We start from the raw sequence: 14,938 nt of genomic DNA, 5'->3' as shown, positions 1-14,938 counted from the left end.
TCCCCCCCTTATGTATTATACATGGAGATCATATCCCCCCTTATGTATTATACATGGTGATCATATCCCCCCTTATGTATTATACATGGAAATCATATCCCTCCTTATGAATTATACATGGTGATCATATCCCCCCTTATGTATTATACATGGAGATCATATCCCCCCTTATGTATTATACATGGAGATCATATCCCCCTTATGTATTATACATGGTGATCATATCCCCCCTTAGGTATTATACATGGAGATCATATCCCCCCTTAGGTATTATACATGGAAATCATATCCCTCCTTATGTATTATACATGGTGATCATATCCCCCCTTAGGTATTATACATGGAGATCATATCCCCCCTTAGGTATTATACATGGAAATCATATCCCCCCTTATGTATTATAAATGGAGATCATATCCCCCTTATGTATTATACATGGAGATCATATCCCCCCTTAGGTATTATACATGGAGATCATATACCCTCTTATGTATTATACATGGAGATCATATCCCCCTTATGTATTATACATGGTGATCATATCCCCCCCTTATGTATTATACATGGAGATCATATCCCCCCTTATGTATTATACATGGAGATCATATCCCCCTTATGTATTATACATGGAGATCATATCCCCCCTTATGTATTATACATGGAGATCATATACCCCCTTATGTATTATACATGGAGATCATATCCCCCTTATGTATTATACATGGTGACCATATCCCCCCTTAGGTATTATACATGGAGATCATATCCCCCCTTAGGTATTATACATGGAAATCATATCCCCCCTTATGTATTATACATGGTGACCATATCCCCCCTTAGGTATTATACATGGAGATCATATCCCCCCTTATGTATTATACATGGAGATCATATCCCCCTTATGTATTATACATGGAGATCATATCCCCCCTTATGTATTATACATGGAGATCATATACCCTCTTATGTATTATACATGGAGATCATATCCCCCTTATGTATTACACATGGAGATCATATCCCCCTCCTTATGTATATTATACATGGAGATCATATCCCCCTTATGTATTATACATGGTGATCATATCCCCCCTTATGTATTATACATGGAGATCATATCCCCTCTTATGTATTATACATGGAGATCATATCCCCCCCTTATGTATTATACATGGAGATCATATCCCCCTTTATGTATTATACATGGAGATCATATCCCCCCTTATGTATTATACATGGAGATCATATCCTCCCTTATGTATTATACATGGTGATCATATCCCCCTTATGTATTATACATGGAGATCATATCCCCTCTTATGTATTATACATGGAGATCATATCCCCCCTTATGTATTATACATGGAGATCATATCCTCCTTTATCTCCTCTTCTCAAGAGAGAATAAATTCAGTTCCTCTAATCTTTCCTCATAGCTGATCTCCTCCATGCCTCTTATCAGTTTGGTTGCCCTTCTCTGTACTTTCTCCAGTTCCCCAATGTTCTTTTTGTGAATTGGTGCCCAAAACTGAACTGCATATTCCAGATGAGGTATTAGTAATGACTTGTACCGGGGGAAATTATATCTCTCTCTCTCTGGATTCTATACCTCTCCTAATACAAGAGAGGATTTTGCTCACTTTAGAAGCTTCAGCTTGGCATTGCTGCCATTATTAAGCTTGTGATCTACAAGAACTCCCACATCCTTCTCCACCATTGACCCCCCCAGTTGTACCCCCCCAGTATGTATGATGCATGCATATTCTTAGCCCCCAAGTGCAGAACCTTACATTTATCAACATTAAACCTCATTTGCCACATAGTTGCCCAATTAATACAAAGTAGGTTAAGACACCTACAGCTGAAATATTAAAAAAATAGCATTTAATTAAAAAAAATGTTCCTATTAGGCTGTCTTCACACCATAGTGTTTTGTACAAAATCAAGCATTTGTGAAACGCTCAAGAAATGCCTGCCATGCTTGTGGTTCTATTCATTGTCAATGGCACCCCATGGTAAGGAGACTCACGTTTAAACACACAGTTAAAAAATGTTGTCAGTGGTTCCTAAGGACGCAGTGGGTGCTGGCACCCACTGCATCCCTAGCAACCGCTGATGTGACCAGCACATTGACTTACATGGAAGGGAATCCCATGTAAGCAAAGGGGTGGAGATAGCAGTGACATCACTGCCCAAATATAGCTGTAGCGCTACCCTCATGAGGGTCGCTGTGTAGTGTGTATCCCTAAGCCTCTCTCCGCACAGCCAGGCAATAGGTATTTCTCACACAAACTTGCATCCAAAGACAATAATCAATGCATGGGCTTAGTTTTGCTGTTTTATTAGAGGAAATCAACTTGGATAGGGAAATAGGGATTATGGGATGCCAAATTTGGCTTGAATCAATGGAAAGGGGATACTTCCTTCCTATGTACAAAGGCAGATCCTGGACTGTTCTTTTCCTGAAAGGCTTCAGTCGTCAGTAGCAGCTGCCCTTTATAGGTGAGGAACTAGCAGCCCCTTAAAGATCAGCTTTACTTCTTGTAGCTACATGCAGAGATATCCTCCCTCCCCCTGTAGAGCTGCTCCACAGTCTACAAACACCACCAGCCCTCCTGGCTTCTCGGAAGATCTCCCGGGACAAGTATAAAGGATTGAGCCCAGTGCTGTCCTTAGAAAGCTTGCTACGTATGGTAGTCTTTCCCCTTGTAGATCCCAGAGGGTGCTGTTGTATTCACACTGTCCCCCTTGCTCCCTGCTGCTCCAGGTCTTGATCCCATTTATGCCTCACTGCTGAATGTATCCTCCTGAGCCCCCCCAGACCTAGGGGATCCCTCCCAGGCACCAACAGTCTCCTCAGCACTCCATCTTCCACCTGACTCCTCTGTTAGCCTGACTCTCCCATGTTTTTTGGGCAGATCAACATTCTACCAGAGCCTCCAAACCTGGGATTGACTGACTCCCATGAACATACAGATTAGATCTCCACCCCTTCTTGCTTACTGTCTTCTGGAAGCTTCTATGGTCCTTCAGAGTCAGGAGTAGGCCTATTGAGTCATCTATCTCACTTGCAATAACCAGACCTCAATCACTGACTCTCACTACTACCATGAGTCACACACAATGATTTTACCTACAATACACTACACTATTCTAGTAGCACACTAGAGGGTGCTACATATCCAATGGCCATGGCTCGTCCCTTACACTTTATAGACAATGACAGCTCGGTGAGTCAGCAGATATCAGGCATTGCAATGGATTTACGAGGGACATTTTGAGGGAATTTTTATTTTTAAATAAAGGTCTTGTCTTGTTATTATTGGTATTCTTTTTTTTGTGAGTTGTGAGCTCGATTTAACCCACTTGCCTACCATGCCATTTATGAACGTACCTTGACAAGCGGTTAAAGAGATAAGTCCATGAGGTGGCATGCACCTTGTAGGACCTAACCCATAGCAATCCCCAGCATTTTAGAAAGTGGCTGAATTTGTTTAGTTCAGCTTTAATGCTACTGACAGACTACACCGCAAATGTAATTTTAATTTTGCCTACAGTTACACTTTAATTACTTTTAGTTACAGTAAGTATTCTGTATCACATTACAGATGTACAAGAACTGACACTATGTAACAAACAATGAAACAGAGGTAAAAGTCTTTGCTTCAAGGGACAACCTGAGAAAACAAGTGCTAATTTTGCACAGAGGACCGGTAATGTCTAATTAAAAAAACAATCATTTTATATTAACGGGACATAAATCAGTCACCTAGCCAGATTCTGTGCCGAGGATGGAAACAAGGAAGCGGTTAGACCTCGCTCATCATTATTGCATGACCCTGATGTTAATTGCAACCTAGGAAGCCTCTCCCGTCACCTCCACCTTCCAACGTTCCATAACCTGCCAAACAAAGCTAATTGCATTCTGCACACATCTGCTCCAGACTGGTGGCATCGTCACCCTCATTACATGCAACAACAAGTATATGCTGCCACCCACCCGATTCTGAGAATCCAGGCTTCCACCAGCTGGTGATGAGAAGAAAGAAGCAGCGGATAAAATCTGCTGTTATTTATGCTTTATTTTTTACGCGCGTCTACCAGGGAAGCCAGTGACGCGACCCGCAGCCTCGAGGCGTCTTCTGCTTGCAGTGATCTTCCAGGGATGATTGATCTGTCTCTACATAGCGGAACAGATACTTTGAAGGTGCTTCTGAATCCCAGCCAACCAACAAGTCGTTTTCTTGTCCATAGGTTGCCTCAAGCTTTATCTTTTAAAGTGTACGTCCCGCCATTTTTTTTTTTACGTTTTGGATAGAATGGGTTTTACCGCTCTCCAGGGTTCTGTTAGAAAGATTTTCCCTCACTTCCTGTTCTGCTGACAATGGTTTCACCAGGCAGAAAGCAAGGGTTAAAGTTCACCTTTCCACCAAAAATTAAAAACTGAAATCATTCCAAAAATCTCAGCTACCCCTCTGGACCCTAGTGGCCATAAAGACCTGTGCTGCTGGTTTAGCTGTCTGTACACCGTACACTGCAATGCTCAGCCCAGGGGCGGACTGACCATTTGGAAACCCTTGCAAAAATAAAAAACAATTGTGGGGTTCCTCCAAAAACTCATACCAGACCCTTAGCCAAGCATGTAGCCTGGCAGGCCAGGAAAGGGTGAGGGGGTGAGCATGAGCTCCCCCCTCCTGAACCATACCAGCCCACAAGCTATCAAGATGGTAGGGTGTTTTGCAGGGGCGGACTGACCATTTGGAAACTCGGGCACTGCCCGAGGGCCCGGGGTCAGTAGGGGGCCCCATGAGATGCCCCTGGTACCTTTCTCATAGGCTTTTTTGAATTTGGGGAAGGACCCAGGGGCCCCATTATCCCCTATTGCCCGGGGGCCCCATGAGTTTTCAGTCCGCCCCTGGCTCAGCCCCAGAGTGAGAAAGATTTTCCCTCACTTCCTGTTCTGCTGACAATGGTTTCACCAGGCAGAAAGCAAGGGTTAAAGTTCACCTTTTCACCAAAAATTAAAAACTGAAATCATTCCAAAAATCTCAGCTACCCCTCTGGACCCTAGTGGCCATAAAGACCTGTGCTGCTGGTTTAGCTGTCTGTACACCGTACACTGCAATGCTCAGCCCCAGAGTGAGTATCCACCATAATGCTTGTAACAGCCAGTGCTCTTGGCTATGCTGACCAATGGAAAGAAAATCTATCTGAGTCTTTTTTTTTCAGTAAGTTGTCCTAGAATACCTGACCTCACCTAACAACTAACCTCCTCCACACCTCCCACCACTCCATCCCCCACAGCCATTTCCTCCTGTACCACCTTCCCCTCCCTCCTAGATTGTAAGCTCGAAAGAGCAGGGCCCTCGAACCCCTCGTGTATTGTATTGTTACTGTCTTGTCTCATGTTCTGTCCCCCCTGCTACTGTACAGCGCTGAGCATACCCTTCGGCGCTATATAAATACTGTATAATAATAATAATAGAATAAATAAATGCTTCTTATTGATCAACGTGTGTATAACGGAACCGACCCGGACTGCGCTTGAGTACTTCCATTAGAATATCGCTTCCCCGTCCGAACACCAACAGGCACCACAGCTGACCATACAAGACTAGACTACACCAGTCTTGAAGTAAACCAGGAGGTAGACTACTTTATTTGAACACAGATACAAGATATATACAGTCAGGGGACAATCCCCCCTCCCTGCATAATGACACAGGACGGGGCAATCTACATTTAGTAACAAGAGACACACAGGTATTCAAACTTCACACCAGCAGACAGTCCCATCAGGAGGTAGGGATGCTGGAGACACCCCCCCCCCCCCACTAAGCTAATACATATAAACTCATACATCCCATAATAGTTTGCTCCCAAGCCAGAGAAACAATACAACAATGGGATGCAACCTTGTAACATTAAACAATCAACAACCCCGCACCCCTCCTATCTCCTAAACATGTCTACACAGTCTGAGACAAAGCCCACACAATATTAGGACAGATCACCCTGTACCCCTAACAGGCACAGGGTGATTTACACATAAGAGTGATATGGGGAGCTGAGACAGGGGTCTCCCCACCTCCCCAGCCGGGAACATGTACCAATCTCCACCAACTCAGCAGTCCCATCATCTCACTCCCAGCGACTGATCCAAATGTTGCTACTGGATACAGGAAACGCACTTCTCCATAACTCTGTGCTTTCTCCTTCACGGTGCCCCTCTACTTCTCTCTCCCATGAGTCCAGGCTAGGTCCCTAGGTACTTTGTGCCACGGGGTTGATCCCAGTATGTTGGCCACTAGTGAAGGGTCCAAGCATAACACCCCTTCACTACCAGAGTATCCATCACCTTTGCCATGTCACCCGTCTCCTGGCTGGTTGGCAGCTTTAACAAGTGACACAAGTATAGCAGACCTTTGAAATATCAATATAGTCTCCTCTTGACATGATTCTGCTTGTTAGACTCTGTATTGTATCTTCTATCACCTAATGTAAGCCCTGTTATTTGGTAGGCTTTACATGCGCCCCTTTAGAGGCTTTAGACCAGGCATGAATGAACAAGAGAGATATTTTAATGAAGTACTTAACAGTATCAAATTAACAATTCCCCAAGGCCTCATATAGTCATACCTGAGATTAGCAGCAAAGTCCATAAAAGTAATCCATAGCCTGGCAAAAGTCAGCATAAGCAGTAAATCCACAAAAGCAATAGATAATCCACCAGAGTCCAGCATAAATCCATGTAGATCCATTTCACTTGGAACCCCAACTGGGCTCCCACAAGGAGATGAACCATCAGAGTGATGGCTACATCTTGACAATATATCTAGATTTCCCCAGGGGCATTATTGAGCCGCTATTTAGATGGTATGATCAACAGGGGCAGTAACCTTCTGAAAAAGAGTGGGAAAACCTGACCAACAATGTTAACCCTTCCTTCTTAGATCCTCCTGTGCAAGCTAAGAACTACAGTTGCAGCAAGCTACATTGTAAAATTTAGTTGTACACATTCATACTGTAGAAGAGTAAAGCTTTTAACTCCTCGAACACTTTGGAAGCACCTGCTTACAAACACAACCACTTGACCAGGTGCTTGCCACTGGATACCCACCTTGGGGCTGTGTATTGCGGTGTACAATGCATGGACCACTACACCCAAAGCAGAGAGCATTTTAACCACTTTGTGTAGCAGGGTCTGGAGGGGTAGCCAGGATATTTAGAGTGAGTTCACCTTTCAATTTTCATGAAAAGGGGAACTCACCTTTTAAAGAACCTCACTTGTCCCTCTTGTTTTTCATAATCCTCATTTACCTGTCATGCAGTATTGTCCTTAACTTAGATACTCATCTGGCCGAGTGGATCCAGCAACTTCCTGCTAAGATACGCTGATCAGATGCAGCAGCTCGGGTCCTACACCACCATCTTGGCCTTTCACAATCATCAGCAGTGGATTCTGAGTTCAGGCAGCTGGGCTCCATTGATGTGTACCATCTCCACCCACTGGCCACTGTGAATCCCTACTCCTGAGCCTTCTGGGATATGTGATGTGGTATTTCAGGAGGCTGAGGGACCAGGGACAAGTCATTGCTGACTAGGTGAGAATAGCAGCAGGGTGGGGGAGGTGGGGCAAAATTAGAAAAAAAAATAAAGAATAAAGTAAAAAAGTGGTGATTTATATTGCAGTGAGGAGAAGGAGTGCAGGAACCTATGGAGCATCTGGGGGTGTAGTAGAGAAGGGATAGACTAAAAGCCCTGTCTGATTTGTTTTCTTCTTCTTTTTCTAAAGAGTGTGTAGAGAACAGGGGCGGACTGACAATTCAGAAACTCGGGCACTGCCCGAAGGCCCGGGGTCAGTAAGGGGCCCCATGAGATGCCCCTGTTACCTTTCATAGGCTTTTTTGGGTGTGGTTTGAGTTTGGGCAAGGACACAGGGGCCCATGATCCCCTATTGCCCGGGGGCCCCATGAGTTGTCAGTCCGCCCCTGATAGAGAATGAAAGTAACACAGTATATGTCCTTCTTTTGCACGACAGAAGGTCACAAGAAAAAGCCAACATGTTTTTTTTTGGGAGGGGGGGGGTTTAAATGCTTCCTCTTCATCCTTGCCTAAATTTTGATAGTAAAAAGGGAGAATACTGGAATACCTGATTTCTAAAAAGTAAAAGAGTATACAGTATGTCATTTGAATGGCTCCCCGGTACATTGGGCTGCCTTAATCTTCCATATGTGTAAATGATCCCCTTAAAGTGACACTAAACACTAAATTATATCCTTAATATTAAATAGTGAAGGCCCATTTCAATACTATATTGATCACACTAACACTGATAGGTATCGTCCTTATGATTGTGTGAAATTGTACAGAAAACCGAAAAGAACAGGACTTTAACTATACCTTCTTTATCCCTCAAACATGTCCGTTGCACCAGACAAAACATGCGTAGGGTAAGGCCAGTGGCGTATGATGTTGTACACCCACTATTAATCCCTGGTGTGGTGTGTTCTGCCCAGGGGCCCAGGGTCAGTAGGGGGTCCCCTGAAATGCCCATGGTACCTTTTCTAGACTTTTTTGGGTGTGTTTTGAGTGTCGGCAAGGACACAGAGGCCCCATGATCCCCTATTCCCCGGGGGGCCCCATGAGTTGTCAGTCCGCCCCTGGTTCTGCCTGTGTTACTCTAACTTTTGTGGGTATATCTACTTTAATTAAATCATGTGGTTTTAGCATACAACTCTATGGTCCTTTGTTCTTTCTACTACCCATTATTACTTTGAGGTGCTGGCTTTGGACAACCAGTGAAGGATTGTGGAGGCCTTGGTGTCAGTGGTATCCTGAGTGGTAGCCCCCAATTGGATGATTTCTGCGCTGTTGATCTCTTATCATTTGGTGATCAGTACTGTTTGTTAAGGGAACTGGCACACTTGTCGGTAAGGAGGTTTAGGATTCCAAAACGTTCATCATTTTCAAGATTACACATTTAGACTTTTATATATTTTTCTCTACAGTTTACCTCTTAATCATGCAAAAGTGAATTATATGTTATGAGGCTGATATTTTATAATTTATTTGATGCACATTGTTTATTATGGTCTAATATGAGTGTCATGTTTCACATGGCTGTCATATGCCTGTAAGTGTTCTTTGTATTATGTCTCTGCTCCTCCCTTTCCTCTGGTTTAGTTCATGCTGTATAGATAGCCCACCCCTTTTCCCAGGGGCGTATTTATCACAAGGCAAACAAGGCATTTGCCTAGGGCGGCATCTTTTAGGGGGGGCAGCAGCATTTTTCAGGGGAGCATCGCTGCCCCCCCCTAAAGAAGGGATGGAAGGAGGGACACAAGCAGCATGGGGACTAGGTGGAATCTGATAAGAGTCCGAAGGCTGCTTGATGGTGTATGCAGAGCTTGACTCTTGTTCCCAGGGATGTCCAGAGCTGTGAAAGTGAATGTCTTCTCTCTCACCGGGGGGGTGGGGGGGGTTGCCAGTGTATGGGGGGCAGTGCTAGTGGAAGGCTCTCTCGGGTGGGGGCTGGGGTGTTGTTGGTCAATGTCAGGCACTGTTCGTGGGGGAGGGGGTTGTTGGTCGGTGTCAGGGTTTCTCCATGCGGAGGGCCAATTTTTGTGTTGCCTAGGGCAGCACAAAACCTAAATACACCACTGCCTTTTCCCAGTAAGGCATTTCAGCTTCTAGCCTCATGTCTTATGAAAGCAGATCACATTATGATCTTTTGACCTATCCGATGTTCATTGTTTTAAAATTCTCTCAGTTTATGGAATAAACTTCACAAGATCTACAAGATGTCATCTGATCGAGTCACTGCCTGTGTTATTCAACTAAGATTGGGGTAATCGCTATCTCATCACAACTGTAAGTTACAGAGATCACACTTTCAATGCTTAGATTGGAGAGACAGAACAATGAGTTAACCTTATTTTTTTCGCACACATATTTTGGTATTGATAACTCCAGAAATATCAATTTTGCGCAACTTTCTGAGTAATTATTTTTTTTAAATTGGACATTTTTATTAAAGGCCGAAGCTCATTTTTTCAAAACAGAAAATACAACACTTTAGGTGTAAACGTTGCAATTATTATTATTATACAGTATTTATAAAGCGCCAATAGTTCGCTCAGCGCTGTACATTACAAAGGGGGACAGAGCATGTGACAGAACAATACCAATACAATGCAAAACATGAGGGGATTGAGGGCCCTGCTCTTTGGAGCTTACAATCTAGGAGGGAGGGGATGGTGGTACAGGAGGAGATAGCTGTGGGGGATGGAGTGGTAGGAAGAGTGGAGGAGGTCGGTCAAGTTAGCAGGGGGTAAGGTAGGCTTCCCTGAAGAGATGGGTTTTCAGGGTGCGCCTAAAGGAGAGGAGAGTAGGTGATAATCTGATGGGTTGGGGCAGGGAGTTCCAGAGGATGGGTGACACCCTGGAGAAGTCCTGGAGGCGGGCATGGGAGGAGGAGACCAGGGAACTAGAGAGAAGGAGGTCTTGTGAGGAGCGGAGTGTGCGTGTTGGGTGGTACTTGGATATTAGGTCAGTGATGTAGTTCGGGGCAGTATGGTGGACGGCTTTGTACGTCAATGTTAGGATTTTGAATTTGATCCGTTGCGCAATCGGAAGCCAGTGGAGGGATTGGCAGAGGGGGGTGGCGGAGATGGAGCGGTTGGAAAGGTGAATGAGTCTGGCAGCCGTATTCAGGATAGACTGAAGCGGGGATAGCCAGCGGCGAGGCAGGCCAGTGAGGAGGGAGTTGCAGTAGTCGAGTCGTGATATGATGAGGGAGTGGATGAGCTGTTTAGTGGTTTCTGGGGTTAGGAACGTGCAGATTTTGGCGATGTTGTGGAGGTGGAGTCTGCATGAGTTTGTTAAAGATTGGACTTGGGGCTGGAAGGATAAGTTGGAGTCCAGAATGACACCAAGTACTCTGGCCTGCGGGGCGGGTTTGATATTGTCATTGTTGGATGTGATGGAGAAGTCAATGGGGGGGGTGGGTCCGGGCTGGGGGGAAGACAAGAAACTCGGTTTTGGAGAGGTTCAGTTTAAGGAAGTGGAGCGACATCCAATCTGAGAGAAACTGAAATTGAGAAAAACCACAATCAATACAAAAGAAAACTAAACAAAAGGAATATAAACATACTTAGACAGCATGGCAAACTGTATAATGCAAGGAAATAAAGTGCCATGAAACTGCAAACTGTTGGGTTACATTATTTGTCAGGAGAGGTCTGAGCTATATGGGGGAGGGGTCAAGAGGGGAAGAGGAAAGAGATCTACCAAAGGGAGAATTAGCCCATGGTTCCCAAATAGACCGAAAATTACCTGAGTAGTCACCCACTACACAAGTAATTATTCTTGTAATTCCTTTGTGTCCGGAATATAGGTTGCTGCATTATCTCTTTTTGCAATAATCATATCATTTTCTCTGTGTTCATATTTAATTATATCCTATTAGTGTTATAGAAAGCTAAATAACAAAATATTACATAAAAAATATCCATTTTATTCTACAAAATAATTAAAATTCAGTAAAAAAAATACTACATCACATGTGTCACATATAATGTTCTAGACATAAAAGCTTCTATTGTCTTGTCTACGCATTTTGCAGTTTCATACAGCTTCTTCAGGACATGTGTTTGAAGCAGCTTGCATAACAGACGAAGAAAGAAAAAATATATTCCATCTGCAAATAAAATATAACATAACTATACAATAAACATAGGTCTTACCAGATGTTGTTGGTACTATGTACAGCAAAGGGTACAAAAATGTAATTAAATTATATGAAAAAGTGTATATGCAGCGCACAAGTAATGCTCTAATATACTAGTGTTATAAGTAGATGTGTACCATAAACATATATCATTGTGCATAGTAAACAGATATGCTCCAATAAATAACATATATACATACAAAAACATGCAAATCCTTGTGTCATAAGCAGGGGCGGACTGACCATTTGGAAACTCAGGCACTGCCCGAGGGCCCAGGGTCAGTAGGGGACCCCATGAGATGCCCCTGGTACCTTTTTCATAGGCTTTTTTGAGTTTGGGCAAGGACACAGGGGCCCCATGATCCCCTATTGCCCAGGGGCCCCATGAGTTGTCAGTCCGCCCTGGTCATAAGTGACAAACGCATGTGCCCAAATGTGCATTGAAATTATCCAAAATTAAACATATGTTCATCAAGAAAATTAGAACATATTAAGTTCCAAATTCATCATAAATCACTCATAGATCCACGTGGTGAACTTGCTGTATGCTGTGTTTGAAATTCATTATACACTAATAAACAAACAGTTTTTACAGTGAATTGTGCCTTTAACCTCCCTGGCGGTATTCCTGAGTGTAGCTCGGGGTAAAGTTTCAGCACCACAAGCGGTAACCCCGAGCTACACTCGGGAATACACTGCAGCGTTGCTCCGGGATCTCTTCTTCACTTACCTTGTCCTGCGCTCCCGCGATGTCCCTCCTGCAGTGTCCCCTGTAATGTCCTCCGGCTGATGCCGGCATCTGTCTTCCAGGTTCCGTTCCCTGCGACGTCGGGACGTACGGGGGACGGAACTGGCGGGAAATTTAAAAATGTCAAAAAGTGACATTCACTAAATACACTAAAATCACATAGTATAACATTCCTGTATCAAACCATTTCACATACATTTTGTCCCGAGTGCTTTGTCCGGCGCCCTGCCTGCATTTTTACTGTTCTCTCTGCCTGGAAACTGAGAAACGTCCATGGCGTCCAAAAAGCGTCCCTTTAGGTCAAAAGCGGTTTTAGACCGGCTAGAGAACAGCGATAGTAAATCAGAACCACTTGCAGAATTGAGTGATAATGATTCGTGGGGGAAATTCATCATCAGACACTGAAAACGATTCTGCGACTTTGCTCAGCGATGTGCGGACTTGGCGCTCTATTTCACATTTCAGTGTTTTTGGTTTGATTATATTATTGAATTAAATGTATTATTATTATATTATTATTTTTTATGATTATTTATTATATTATAGTTTATGATTTCGTGTTTCAAATTGTAACATACCCGGGATGTTTACTAGACTCTTGTTCGGACAGATTTCAGTGAGTTATTCCTAAAAATTACAGCCTACAATAAAAAAACTACATATTTCAATGCAAAAAAATGTACCGCTTTGAGCACAGAAATATGGACATAATCAGACCGCTAGGGAGGTTAATACTGCCGTGCTTCATGTGATATTCAAATCCAACCGAAGTGCAATAGTGTCCCTCTTCAGTGTCCACACACCTCCAACACACTATTGCGCTCACCTGAATCCCAGGTCAAACTGCGCTTTTCCTTTTAGACCGGGTAGGTATATAGATGTAACTGCTCTTCCACCGGCAGCTTACTATCAGGTGTATTACTGCTCTTCCACCATCTCCTATCTCCTCCAACTCCACTCCATACATATGAAAAAGATACTCCTCATAGTGTAGTATTGTAAATAAAACTCCTTTATTAAAATACAAAAATTTCCACTCACATTTATTGTGTCCAACTGGGACACTGCAGGATAATTTCTTTGTTCAAATGCTGTTTTTCTATAGTATCCTTATTTTCTAAAACATAATCCAAACTCATACACTACTCAATGGCCCGGTAATCTATTTTTCATTAAATTGTTTTTTGCTGGGTTTCTGCCTCTTTATAACATCCACTGTGAGCTCCCAATCCTCTCTTTTTCTCTTTCACTTCCACTTGTTTGGAAGGAGCAGTGCATATTATTCATGGTCATGTTCACTGCTCTATATACACTACACATCCTAGTGTCCATAGTCTATCATAGGAGCAAGCAGGAGAGGGTGGCTACATTCCTTCATACAGGGGGACCATGAAAAACGAACATAGCCACCCTCTAACTGGAAGGCAGATTAAAGCAAAAAAATTTGGAGATTTGGTGAAGGCTGAGAGCAATAGAAGGTACATTTTGAGTTAAGAATACATATTTTACTTCTTTTTTTTTTAAGTCACCAGAGTGCCTCTGATGACTTCACAATGACGAAACGCATAGGGAGGAGCTTTACTGAGCCAGAAGAGAGAGTGTGTTTTCAAGTGAGCCTTCAGCTTCTGTAGTTTCTCCCATAGTGCGGCTTGACTGTTTGCTGGATACCAATGTGAGGGGAGGTGGCTGCTTGGTACTTTTTATGCCTTTTGCATTCATATCTGCCATCTGAAAGTCCTGGTTGTTTGCTCTAAGACTTCATTGGCCCCTGTAATGAGGGCCCATTTCTAAAGCAAGCATATACCCTTGCGGGACCCTGGTGGTTGTCCTTCAAGTGCATTTCCGCAGTGGATGACATTGTGTACACTTTTCTGGAGATTTGTTTTGGATATTGTGGTTTGTGTCTCGGATTAGTTTGCACAGATTACTTTGGACAAGTATAATTATGGACTCACATAGATTTTGTGTTGAGAACTACATTCACCAGCCACTTTATTAGGTCCACCTGTTAAATTGCTTGGTAACACAAATTGCTAATCAGCCAACCACATGGCAGCAACTCAATGCATTTAGGCATCTAGACGTGGTGAAGACGACTTTCTGAAGTTCAAACCGAGTATCAGAATGGGGAAGGAAGGGAATTTAAGTGACTTTGAATGTGGCATGGTTGTTGGTGCCAGACAGGTTGGTCTGAGTATTTTAAAAACTGCCAATCTACTGGGATTTTCATGCACAACCATCTCTAGAGTTTACAGAGAATGGTCCAAAAAAGAGAAAATATCCAGTGAGCGGCAATTGTGTGGAGGAAAATGTCTTGTTGATGTCAGAGGTCAGAGGAGAATGGGCAGACGGGTTCCAGATAATAGAAAGGCAGCAGTAACTCAAACAGCCACTCATTACAACCGAGGTATGCTGAATATCATCTCTGAACGCCCAACACATCGAACCTTGAAGCAGAT

This window comes from Staurois parvus, unplaced genomic scaffold (genome assembly GCF_062004578.1).
Source record: "Staurois parvus isolate SC_StPar_1 unplaced genomic scaffold, SC_StPar_1.0 ptg000095l, whole genome shotgun sequence".
Classification (NCBI taxonomy): domain Eukaryota; kingdom Metazoa; phylum Chordata; class Amphibia; order Anura; family Ranidae; genus Staurois; species Staurois parvus.
Note: the sequence above shows the minus strand (reverse complement) of the source record.